Source organism: Clarias gariepinus, chromosome 18 (assembly GCF_024256425.1).
Source record: "Clarias gariepinus isolate MV-2021 ecotype Netherlands chromosome 18, CGAR_prim_01v2, whole genome shotgun sequence".
Classification (NCBI taxonomy): Eukaryota; Metazoa; Chordata; class Actinopteri; order Siluriformes; family Clariidae; genus Clarias; species Clarias gariepinus.
In genome coordinates, this window is record NC_071117.1 from 12,759,493 (window position 1) to 12,770,667 (window position 11,175).

Below are 11,175 nucleotides of genomic sequence, written 5' to 3' on the forward strand. Positions count from 1 at the left end.
TGTTAGGTTTGAATGAAAAATGAATGTGTCAGAGATAAGTTTTAAACTAAGAGAAGAAGAGTTATTTCCTGTTGTCCCTGCTGCACCTTGATACACTTACCGGTCCGGGCCCGGTCTGGGACTGAAGATCTCTGTAAAAGCAAAGAGATTAATTTAAACATTTATGTGTTCTCAGGGCACAGGAATCTTCTTATTACATTACATAATGACTTACATTTACAAAGTTTAAATGTTTATTTTAAAATTTATTTTATTATTATTATAACTATTAATATCAAATTTATTTCTTCTGCTGTCTTGTTTTGCACCTTAAATGCATTTGAAGTATAATGCAATAATTAATTAAGCAATTAAGTAACTAAATTAATTTCCAGATTTGTAATCTTATTTTATATATACCCCATTTCAGTACAGCATTATTTATTATGCTCATTTTATTATGCTCATTTTAAGCTTTAACTCACCACCTTAGCCTTGTGAGGATGATGATAGAAGAGATGATGCTCAAAATTCTACCCTAATCCGAGTAGTATCTTGGATGATGCTACCCTAATCTGAGTAGTATTGGACCCGTTTGCTTCTTATTCCTTTATTTTATCTATTATTTCAGTGGTTGGCAGATTTCAGATGCAGCCACTCACTGGATCGGTGATGCTTCCATTTTGGGCGCATTAATGCCACCTGCTGGATCACATCTGTAACATTAAAGTGTAAATTTTCATGAAATTCGCGAACAAAAAGGCCTTTTTTAGGCTTTTTTTTCTTTCAATGTTTTTTTTTTCCACCCATGTCCCTTTAGAGGCTCAGTAGATTTGTTTTATGAAGAGGGATAAAGACAAGGATAGACTTGTTAGCATAGATAATTAAATTAAACTTTCTGCCTGCAATTTTGTGCACTTTTATACAAAAAATGTATGAAAAAGAAGCTGGAAAAAAAGCACAGAACAAGCACAAAATTCATGTATAAACATATTTAATTCAAGGACAGAATTTTCAATCAAGTAAAATTAGTACCATATTTTTCTGTCATAATGGAATTTTTGTATATGTAATCAAGCGAAGTCAACTTATAATATACAGTGTTCCCTGACAATTTTCAGGTCATTCTGTTGTAACTGACAAATTGTTCCTGTTGAGAAAGAACTTTTGCTAGTGCAGTTAACTACTATGTTGTGTGGCATTTTGGTTAAAATAATTTGAAGATAACTTGAAAAGTAAATTTTGTACTGAGAAACTGTCTAACTTGTACAAAACTGTAACATCATGACCTTTCTTTAGTCAAGAAAATACACATCATACACATACACATCTGACCATATATTTATTATTTTCTTTATTAGAAGCATTGTAAATGTGTTGAAATGGTATAAGCATAAAATAAGTTGTTCCCTAGTTTATAATAATAGCAAAACTGAAATAATTTTAAACATTTGTGTAAGTAGTATACATAGCTAATTAAACGATGTCTTACAAAAAAAAAAAATAATAATAATAATAATAATAGAAGTCAACTTCAAACTTATTTTGCTATTAAGATTAGACATAAGTAATGGTGTTTTTAATCAAATGTATTAATTTAATTTATATATCTCATTTCATTACAATAGCTGATTAATGTATTACACTGAATCCAAAATAATAAAAAAAAACATTCAGTGCACTGTTTATGTATACAAACCTATATTAATATTGTTCTGTGTTAAACTGTTGTATCTGCTGCTATAAAATCTACAGGTTGACTAATGCAATTCATCTATATAATTTCTAATGAAAAAAATCTAATAAAACATTACAGAATGTTTTTATAGGTTCTGATTAAAAACTGAAATACTCAAATTCTGTCAGGATCGGTGACTTTCAGCTTACCATCTTCAACCTAATGGAATACACACACACACACACACACACACACACACACACAATATGGTTAATTTACTTCTTGATAGTCATAACACTAAATGGTTTACATACAGTACTTTATGATAAAACAGAAAATATTTACTTTAATAATGTGAACAATGTTCATGCAGATATCTTCCTTCACTGCAACTGAAGTCACTTTGTCCACTGGCATACGGTGCTTGAATGTGCAGAATTCCAGGCCATTTACTATCACCTGAAAAATGTATATACATATGTATTTTATCCAAATGCTTATACCTTTAAGTCAATAAATCCTAATTTAATTTGTCCATAATATCCCACCTCATAGCATTCTTGTTTAATAACCATGATGATATCAAAAGCTCCGCCTTTTACAAATGGGCATTCATGAATCTCTTCATTATCCCATTTTCCTTTCCTGAGGCTGTTAAGGACCACCGAGTCCATGCGAGGGTTGAAGTGAAAAGCAATGTCCTTCAGATCAGTCTGCAAATTTATAGCAAACCTAAAAAAAAATTTCTAATGTTTTAAAGGGTATACCAGATTCTAGTGAGCGATTTAAAATAATTTCATATTGGTTTTCATTTGAACTGTCATGTAGTACTGTACAAAAATATTTAACATACCTGTCACAATTTGAAGTGACAATCCCTTGGAAAAACAAAGCCATACCAGGTCTCAAGCCTCCAGGAATTGATCCCAAATATGATTTTTTCTGTTGTGGTTAAGCATCATTCATTTTAAAGATTAATCTCCAATCGTGTTGTTAAATTATCAAAAAAAAATCTATTCTTTTCTATATCTATTGACATTATGAAGATAATATGATAATGTTACAGTGCTGGGAACTGGTTGTGGATCATCAGAATGCATGGAAAAATGTTGGAGCGTACTGTATGGTGCTAGGACTTACAAAAAAAGTTTCTTACAAAAGAACTGCTAAGGACTGCAAAAACTGTTAGACTAGAGCAAGAGGAAAATCATGGAAAAGTAGCAAAACTTAAAACTGCACATGACGAAAGACAAAAGTAATTTTAAAACCACACTGAGAATATACAGTGCATACACTATGGGTGGGTGTATGTCATTTAAGCATTTTGGCCTTACTCTAACACCCTTACTTGCCATGCATTAATTTATATTGAACTGGCTGTTTGTTTGTGCCTGTGAGTCAACATGCTAGGATGAGGAAACACCTCCCCATAAGCAAATATCAAATCACTATGCAATAAAGTTGGAGGGAAGCTGACAGTACTGCTTTTAGATTTCTCTCACAACTTTAAAAGCAGCAATGAGGAAGTGCCGCTGTTTTTCAAGTCTGTGGTATGGGGCCATTTCAGTTTCAGTGTTCAATATCTTTCTTATATTAAAGAAGAAAAAAATGGGCAAACAAACAAAGACAGTCTACAATAAACCCTCATTCACTATTTCAGTAAAATTTGCATAAAATGCCTAGGAATGAAATACTCTGACATCCTAAATAATTAGAAATGAACTGAACCACCTAAGTGCATTGTTGCATCCCTCGCATTAACAATACAATTAATGTAAAATTATGTAATTTGTGTATAATTAAATATTTGCTGAGCTTCACTTACTTCAGGCGTTTTCTGAAAAGTGAAAACGAGTGGGAGGGCATTGGATGCAGGCTGGTCCGTCAGACGGCCAATATGATAAAGTCGAATAGAGATTCCTGGATTGCTGGAGTCAGAGATGGAACCAATGATGAACTTCACTCTCTTATTATTTGTACTGGCCTTTAAAAAAGTTGTAAAGAGAGAAATATTCTGTCTCATTTTCTTAGCGATGTCAGGAGAAGTGAACCAAGGCTGTGTTTCTTGAAAACAGAAATCTTTTACACATGTTTTCTCAAAGTCTGAAAACTCTTCAGAATTAAGAAAGTCTTCAATAGCCACTAGATAGGAGTCTTCATACTTGAGAGATGTAAAAGACAAGCATACCACCACATCAACCTCATTTGTCATCTAACCATTTGTTCATGTTGTTTGCAGTAAAGGGTGATTTGAGATGGAAGTTCAGGATGTCCCCAAGTGCCTTGTCCTCTTTTTCCCCACTCCGAATAGATGGCAAAACTTTGGCCAGTGCATTCTGGAAGGCGATCTTATAATTTCTGTGCAAGTGCTGGAATTGTACCAAACGGACTTTAACATCAGGAAATTCATCCATTGTTTGATTTTTGTTTAAATCATTGCACTGTCTGTCTACTTCTTCTAGCTCCTCCAGCAGTTTTTCAGTTTTTTCTACCAGGCTAAAGTTGATTTCTCTTACCAATTTGGCAGCCTTATCATCCAAAAGTGTAAGAGGATACAGCCACACAGTCAGTGGTACACCATCATTCTTTCCTTTCTCCATTAGATTTGGCAATGTTTTGTACACTTCCAGGGCTTCCATGTATGTGGTGGGATTTTTGTTGAGTTTATAGTCACCATAATATGTGACATTCATGTTCTCAGCCAGAATGTTTTCCCCTTCAGTCATCTTTAGTGATGCTTCCCCTTCTATGGAAATTTTAGGGATCTTCTTGACCACTGCATGAAGGTTTCCTTCAATATCCTGTTTGCTTTCATGTTCCGCACTTGCATAATCAAACACTATGAACGCCTGAGCTCCATATAGTACAGCTGTAACTACATGAGTGGCTGTTTTCTGTTCAAATACTTGTGGATAGGTGATATTGCCAAGCTCCTTCATAGTAAGTTGTTCAAATTTTGTTGTCTGGCTGTACTGCATAGTTACTCTGCACTGACGTGCTGAGGATTTGGTATCATGCAGAAACTTGGCTGATCCTCCAACCTCCACCAACCCGCCTAAGAAACTTGCTTTGAGTGAAGCACTGATATCAAAGAGATTGGCCTTATCACTGAGACTGTCAGATGCAGCAAGCTTGACAAATGTTTTAGTCTGGTCATGAACATCAAGATCATCATGCAATGCTGTCTTGTCCCATAAAGTAACACCTGAAACAAAAGCATGATAAATTATATATGCACCACAAATAGCTACTATTTAAAATGCTACTTTTTTTTAACACAATTTACTCCAATATATGCATAAACATATCATTTAAGCAATGAAAAATTATTAATAATAATATTTACTTTGGTTTTTGATGTTTTTTGAGATATCATATTTAATAATAATAATAATAATAATAATAATAATAATAATAATAATAATAATAATAATACATGGTTTTTGTGCTCTGTAGCGAGAGCAGGAAACAGGTGGAGGAAAATTTGGAGAGATGGAGGTATGCTCTGGAAAGCAGAGGAATGAAGGTTAGCTGCAGCAAGACAGAATACATGTGTGTAAATGAGAGGGACCCAGGAGGATCGGTGTGGCTACAGGGAGCAGAGGTAAAGAAGGTGCAGGATTTTAAGTACTTAGGGTCAACGGTCCAGAGCAATATGGAGAGTGTTCAAAGGAGGGCATTCTGGTGCTTTTATGTTTCCTTGATCAACCACTCCACAACATTGCCAGTTTCTTTGTTCTTCTTCAGTATGGCTTGAAGATAGAATTTTGAAACTCCAGTCTGCTTTGAAATCACTGCCTGATGGAGAGACCTCACCGATGCCATATAATTAACTTGTATCTTGTTGCTTTGCTGTCTTGCCGTGGTGTATGACCTGTGACATGAAACGTGATATTGAGGTGATGGTCCACAGCCATCACCTTAATAGCAGTGTTTGGCTGTTCCTCACCCAGATTAAGACTTTTTTAACCTACATATGAAATTGATGATGAATATCACCTGCTTAGTGTAATTGGTTAATTATACACCAGACCTGATCCTACAAAATCCCTTACCTTGTGTAAGTTTAAGAATTGATGCTGGTTTGAAGCCAAAGAGAAGTCACACTAAATATTTATTTGATTTAGATTTTTCTTCTTTTTGCTTACATTGCATTTTGTAAATTGATTAAAAAATAAAAAAATAAAATATATAGTTTGTCTAAAAACCTATAGTACCTAAAACCTTTGCACAATACTGGACAACTCTCATTAAATGACATGGATAAAATTAAACCTTCATAAAATATGGTGATGTTAAATTGAATTTGAATTGATCACTATTACCAGAATGTAAACTTGTATTTTCATCTATTTATATAGCAAATAATTTCCCTTCCTACAGAACTTCTCCATGCCGTCCCTCTTTAATGAACTAAGGACTAAAATAATGGTCTGTCTCTACTATCAAATCAGAGCTCACAAATGTGGTCAACCATCCTGTAAGTAAGAACAGTTTGAAATGAATCCCAAAATTACATCAAACACATTAAATAAAACTAATAAAATGTTTATTTGTATCAAAAGAGAGTGAAAGAGAGTGTGAGAGCGAGACAGAGAGAATTGCACTATGGTGGCAAAGTTAGACCAGATGAATAGTTATATTTATAGGCAAATTTATTTGCAGATAAGGTTAAAATAAATACACAAATTACTTACCTACAGTGTTGGGGGACGTTAGAGTACTTTTCCATTGCAGAAAATCAAAACTCATTTGTGCTTTCTCATGCATGTTGTTTTAGTCAAGACCTTTATAATTATTCTACTATCATCACTCAGCGAAGTTTGGGTCATAATCTGTTAACGACTAATACCCCTATCTCATCTGCGTGGTAGCCGTAAGTATGGTTCATCATGATTCACAGCGAGTTTCGGTGCTGTGATTAGGTTTCCATCTTTCCGCGCGTCGGTCCTCGCATAGTCAAACCGCATAGGTGAGATAGGGGTATGACAGCAGGAATAGCAGACGGGGGCGGGTTATCGAGGGCGGGGCTTGTAGGACGACCTTCACACACACACTAAGGTATTGGGAATGAGTGCTGTCTGGCTCACGGATTACATAAATTGTCTGAATAACGGATTACATTTTTGAAAAATTAACTAAATAACTGAGTACTGAAATTTCGGACCTAATGCGTTAGATTACTCTTTACGTCAAAAAAGTAACCCGATTACTCAAATGCGTTACACCCAACACTGCTTACCTATATAACTCACTTGGTAATGTACTTGCCTGGATAAATAGATAGAAATGAAGAAATAATATTGTGTGCATAGAGGCCCAGTTCAGTACTTGATGGTTTGGTTTCTATAAAATCTTATGATTAATTGAGGTATGTTATGTGCTTACTCTCACCACAGAGTGTTCCTTACACTTACAAAATTCCTGGAGGGCTAAGAGCAGGAAGGGCTTTGTACTTTCAAGGGGTTGTTTTTGCAACAGGACAAACGTATGTATTCTGCATATTATGCATCACATGACATAGAAAAATAATTCACCAATATTTTTTTCAGGAATGGAAATGTATTTGATAAAATATATGTTATCATATTGACTATAATCCTATTATGTACTTTTTACACACAGGATTATATTTGATGCTCTAACCAGTGAGGGTGACATCGCTTTTCACTTCCGGATTGACCTTGATAAATGGACTACCTGTGATAGTCTCAGAAACGGAGTGTGGGAGAAACAAGAATGGCCATCAGTGGGTCAAATCTCCAAAGGATCAGCTTTTGACATCTTCATTGTGACCAAAACAGAAGGCTATGAGGTGTGATAATCAAAATAATAAAAGAATGCACATAAGTGTGCACATGAGTTCAAAAGAATTATCCTTATTATCTGTTCTTTCCAGGTCTATTTAAATGGAAAATGGTCTTTCCTGTTCAAGCACCGCATGCAAGTGGAGAAAGTGACTGCACTTCACATTCATGAACATGTCGTAATGAACACTGTTGGCTTTGTTGAAGTAAGTTAAGTATACAAAAAAATCACACACTAATATTTCATCGGACTGCATTATGTTTTGCCATGTATTCGTGAAGGCATTGTTTCAATAAGCTTATGCAATTTTATAACATAAATTTTTCTTCAAGTATGTATTTTATGCATTTCTCTCTTGTATTAATTATGGGAGTCGGAGCACTGTTTAAAGTTTTAACCAGTTTGTTGAGGTTAAGGTCTGGACTCTGTGGTGGCCAATCCATATGTGATCATGATATCTCATGCTCCCCAAACCACTCTAACAATTTGAACCCAATGAATATACTTGTGCCATCAGGGGAAAAAAAATACATTAACTGAAAAACCTGGTCATTTAGTACATTTAGGTACTCAGCTGAACTAATTTTTTGGCATGTAATGTTGCTCAACCTAGATCTGACCATAGAAGCAACCCAAGATCAATACAGTAGGCATTTCTTTCTCATAGATGATGGTTCACCACTATATTTCCAAGTTTTAATAATGCATTTTACAATTCTTAACCCAATTTTAGTAGTTTCAGCAATCTCCTTAGTTGTTTTCTTTTCTTGATGCAGGCCAATAATTTGACCCTTCTGAAACAGAGTAACATGTTTGCCATGACCACAGGATATGTCCTCCATCATGGTTGTTTAAGGAATGAGAAGTTACTCCCTGTATCAGATAGGGTTAAAAACTTGGTGCCGGTTAAAACATATTAATCACTGCAGTAATTATCCAATGGAAGGCTCTTACCTTATTACTTATTTAAATCAGGTGGTGATTCTTTTTGAGGTGCAGTGTATTACAACTGAACCAGGAACAAGATGCACCATAAATAGAACAATTTGGGATTAAACCATTTATAATGACATACAACGTGATTACTTATACTCACGGCACATTGCTTTTAAGCAATAGTTATGTATATACTCTGTTAATGTTTATTATTGCCAGCATACTGATTTTACATTGTAAAATAAACAACTTAAAAAAAATCTAGTATGCCTTTTTTAATGTTTTAAGTTGAGCTATCTTTTTTCTTAAATCAGAACTGGATTAAATCTACTTTTGCTAAGGAGCTATACCCTGGCAATTCACACACAAAACATTCTGATATCCAGTCTGATGTACTACACCCAGTTTGCAACCCTGTGAGTAACATTATGATGTTATCTTCAGAATGAACAAGCCAAAAGACTTTATTTTTATAATAATTTAATTACAGATTTAAAGATATATAATTTAAAATGAATGCTGCTTAACCACAACAGAACAAATCATTTTTGGGATCAATCCCTGGAAACTTGAGACCTGGTATGGCTTTGCTCTTCCAAGGAGTTGTTTCTTCAGATTATCAACGGTATGCTAAATGTGTTTCTCACTGCACCACAGTTTGAATGAAACCCAGTATATAATCTATAATCTGCTATAATCTGTCACATAAAATGAAATGTTAAAACAATTTCTTGCAGCTTCGAGATAAATTTTCAGACTGGAAAAGAGTACCTCCATGACATCGCTTTCCACTTTAACCCCCACATGAACTCTGTGGTCCGTAACAGCTGCAGCAATGGGACATGGGATAGCAATCACATTGAGACACCAGGAGGCCCATTTGTCAAAGGAGGAGCCTTTGATATCATTATGGTTATTAAACCAGAATGCTATGAGGTGCGATATTATGAATAAAAGAATTGAGAGGGTCAAGGCTTTAAACATTTGGATTAAATAAAGTTTAATCTTATTTGTTCAGGTGATAGTGAATGGCCTGGAGTTCTGCACGTTTGATCACCGTATACCAGTGGACAAAGTGACCTTCCTTAGCATTATGGGAGATGTCTTTATGAACACCCTTCGCTTCATTGAAGTATTTTTTTTCTTTTTTTAATCATGACATACTCACAAAATTGTAAGGTCTCCTGTACATAAATCATGAAAAAATTAAGAAAACAAAATCTAAAAGGAAACTAAAAATAAATGTCATAATTTTATGTTTCTTTATAAGTAATATTATAAGTAATACATATTTATGCTTGTTTGGAATTCTCTTGTCTTAAAAGTTAAGGAAATTAAATTTAAGAGTTTTTTTTTTTTTTTTACCAGGTGGAAGATGTTAATCTGAAAGTCATCATTCCTGCCAGTCATCATAAGAAGCCCTAAAAATGTTTTCAAGAGCTTTGTTTTTATATTTTGCTAAAGTATATAAGAAAATAAAAATATAAAGTATATAAAATTAGCAACAGTTCATTTATATTCTTCTGTCTTATCTTTTTTTTCACTCCCAGTTCGTTTTCTCAGTTACTTAAGGTTTTTTTATATATATTATTTTATTGTAGCTTTGTTCAAATTGATGTAGGTTTCTATGGATAAGCTGTGCACTGAGTGTTTTTGCAATAGAGGTCTAGTCATCAGCTATTTTAATCAAATTTATTAATAAACCTCTGAAAATGCTAACTATAGTGAACCGTTGGATTAAAATGATTCACTCCAGTCACAAAAAACTGCATTGTGAAATTACAACAAAAATTAATTAGATTTATTCTTTGTTTATTTTTTTTCTTATTTAGATTTGCAGTTCAGGTAAATGCTATAGCAGATACAATAATATGCATGTCATTGACCATTGTATCTGTGTGCAGTGTTTTTAAACATCATTGAATTAGGCATTTATACCACTTACCAAATGTATCAGATGATTTAAATGTTAATGTTTTTACACACTGGCAAGCATTTTTTATATGCATAAACCATTTTAACAACTTTATCATAATTTTTATAATGATTGCAATAATAAATATATGGTCTAATGCACTGTCTCAACTGTTTTTTTTTTGTTTGTTAGTTTGTTTTTTTTGACCAACAAGGCATAATGTGTCACACTACTTTTCTCTTTGAAAATGACCCAAACACCATCAGGTAACATTGAGAATGTGATTAGATTCGCCTGATTGCCTGATTGCAAAATGTGATAATTTTAAAGGGAGGATTCTTTTCTATCCCCACTGTAAATAAGATGCTTAAAATGAGACTTTGACAAACAGGTCGGCTCAGTCCAGCGTATGTAACATACAGGAGCTGATAAGAACTGTGGTTAATCACTTTCATAATAAACTGATGTAAATTCCGCTAACTCTCTGTTAGGTTTAAATGAGGAAGTGTGTCCGAGATAAATTTTAAGCAAAATTTTGGTGTCTTCATGATGCGTGTGGTTCTATTAAGCTACCGGAACTGATAATGAACCTCCTCTCTGTGGGTGTAATATTTAACTCTAGAGACCGTGCCCCGAACACCAACCCTCCGTTTGAGAATTCAACAAGTCATCTCCGGTCCTGGTCTTTTACAGTATCAATAGATTCTATTCAAAACCGGTTCCCCAGACCATGAAGCCAAACATCTCTCTCCACAATTGACTAGGAAAGAGTACTGTAAAAGACTTCAAGTCTGACTAATCTAACTGTACATTAGATATAACATGTCAATGTGCCAATCATAACTTTATATAATCTATA

General features: G+C 34.1%; 1 pseudogene; it reads right to left on the reverse strand.

The window, feature by feature from the left end:
- Window positions 1–2,154: 2,154 nt before the first annotated feature.
- LOC128507034 (neoverrucotoxin subunit beta-like) lies at window positions 2,155–5,574 on the reverse strand (annotated as a pseudogene).
- Window positions 5,575–11,175: the final 5,601 nt, after the last annotated feature.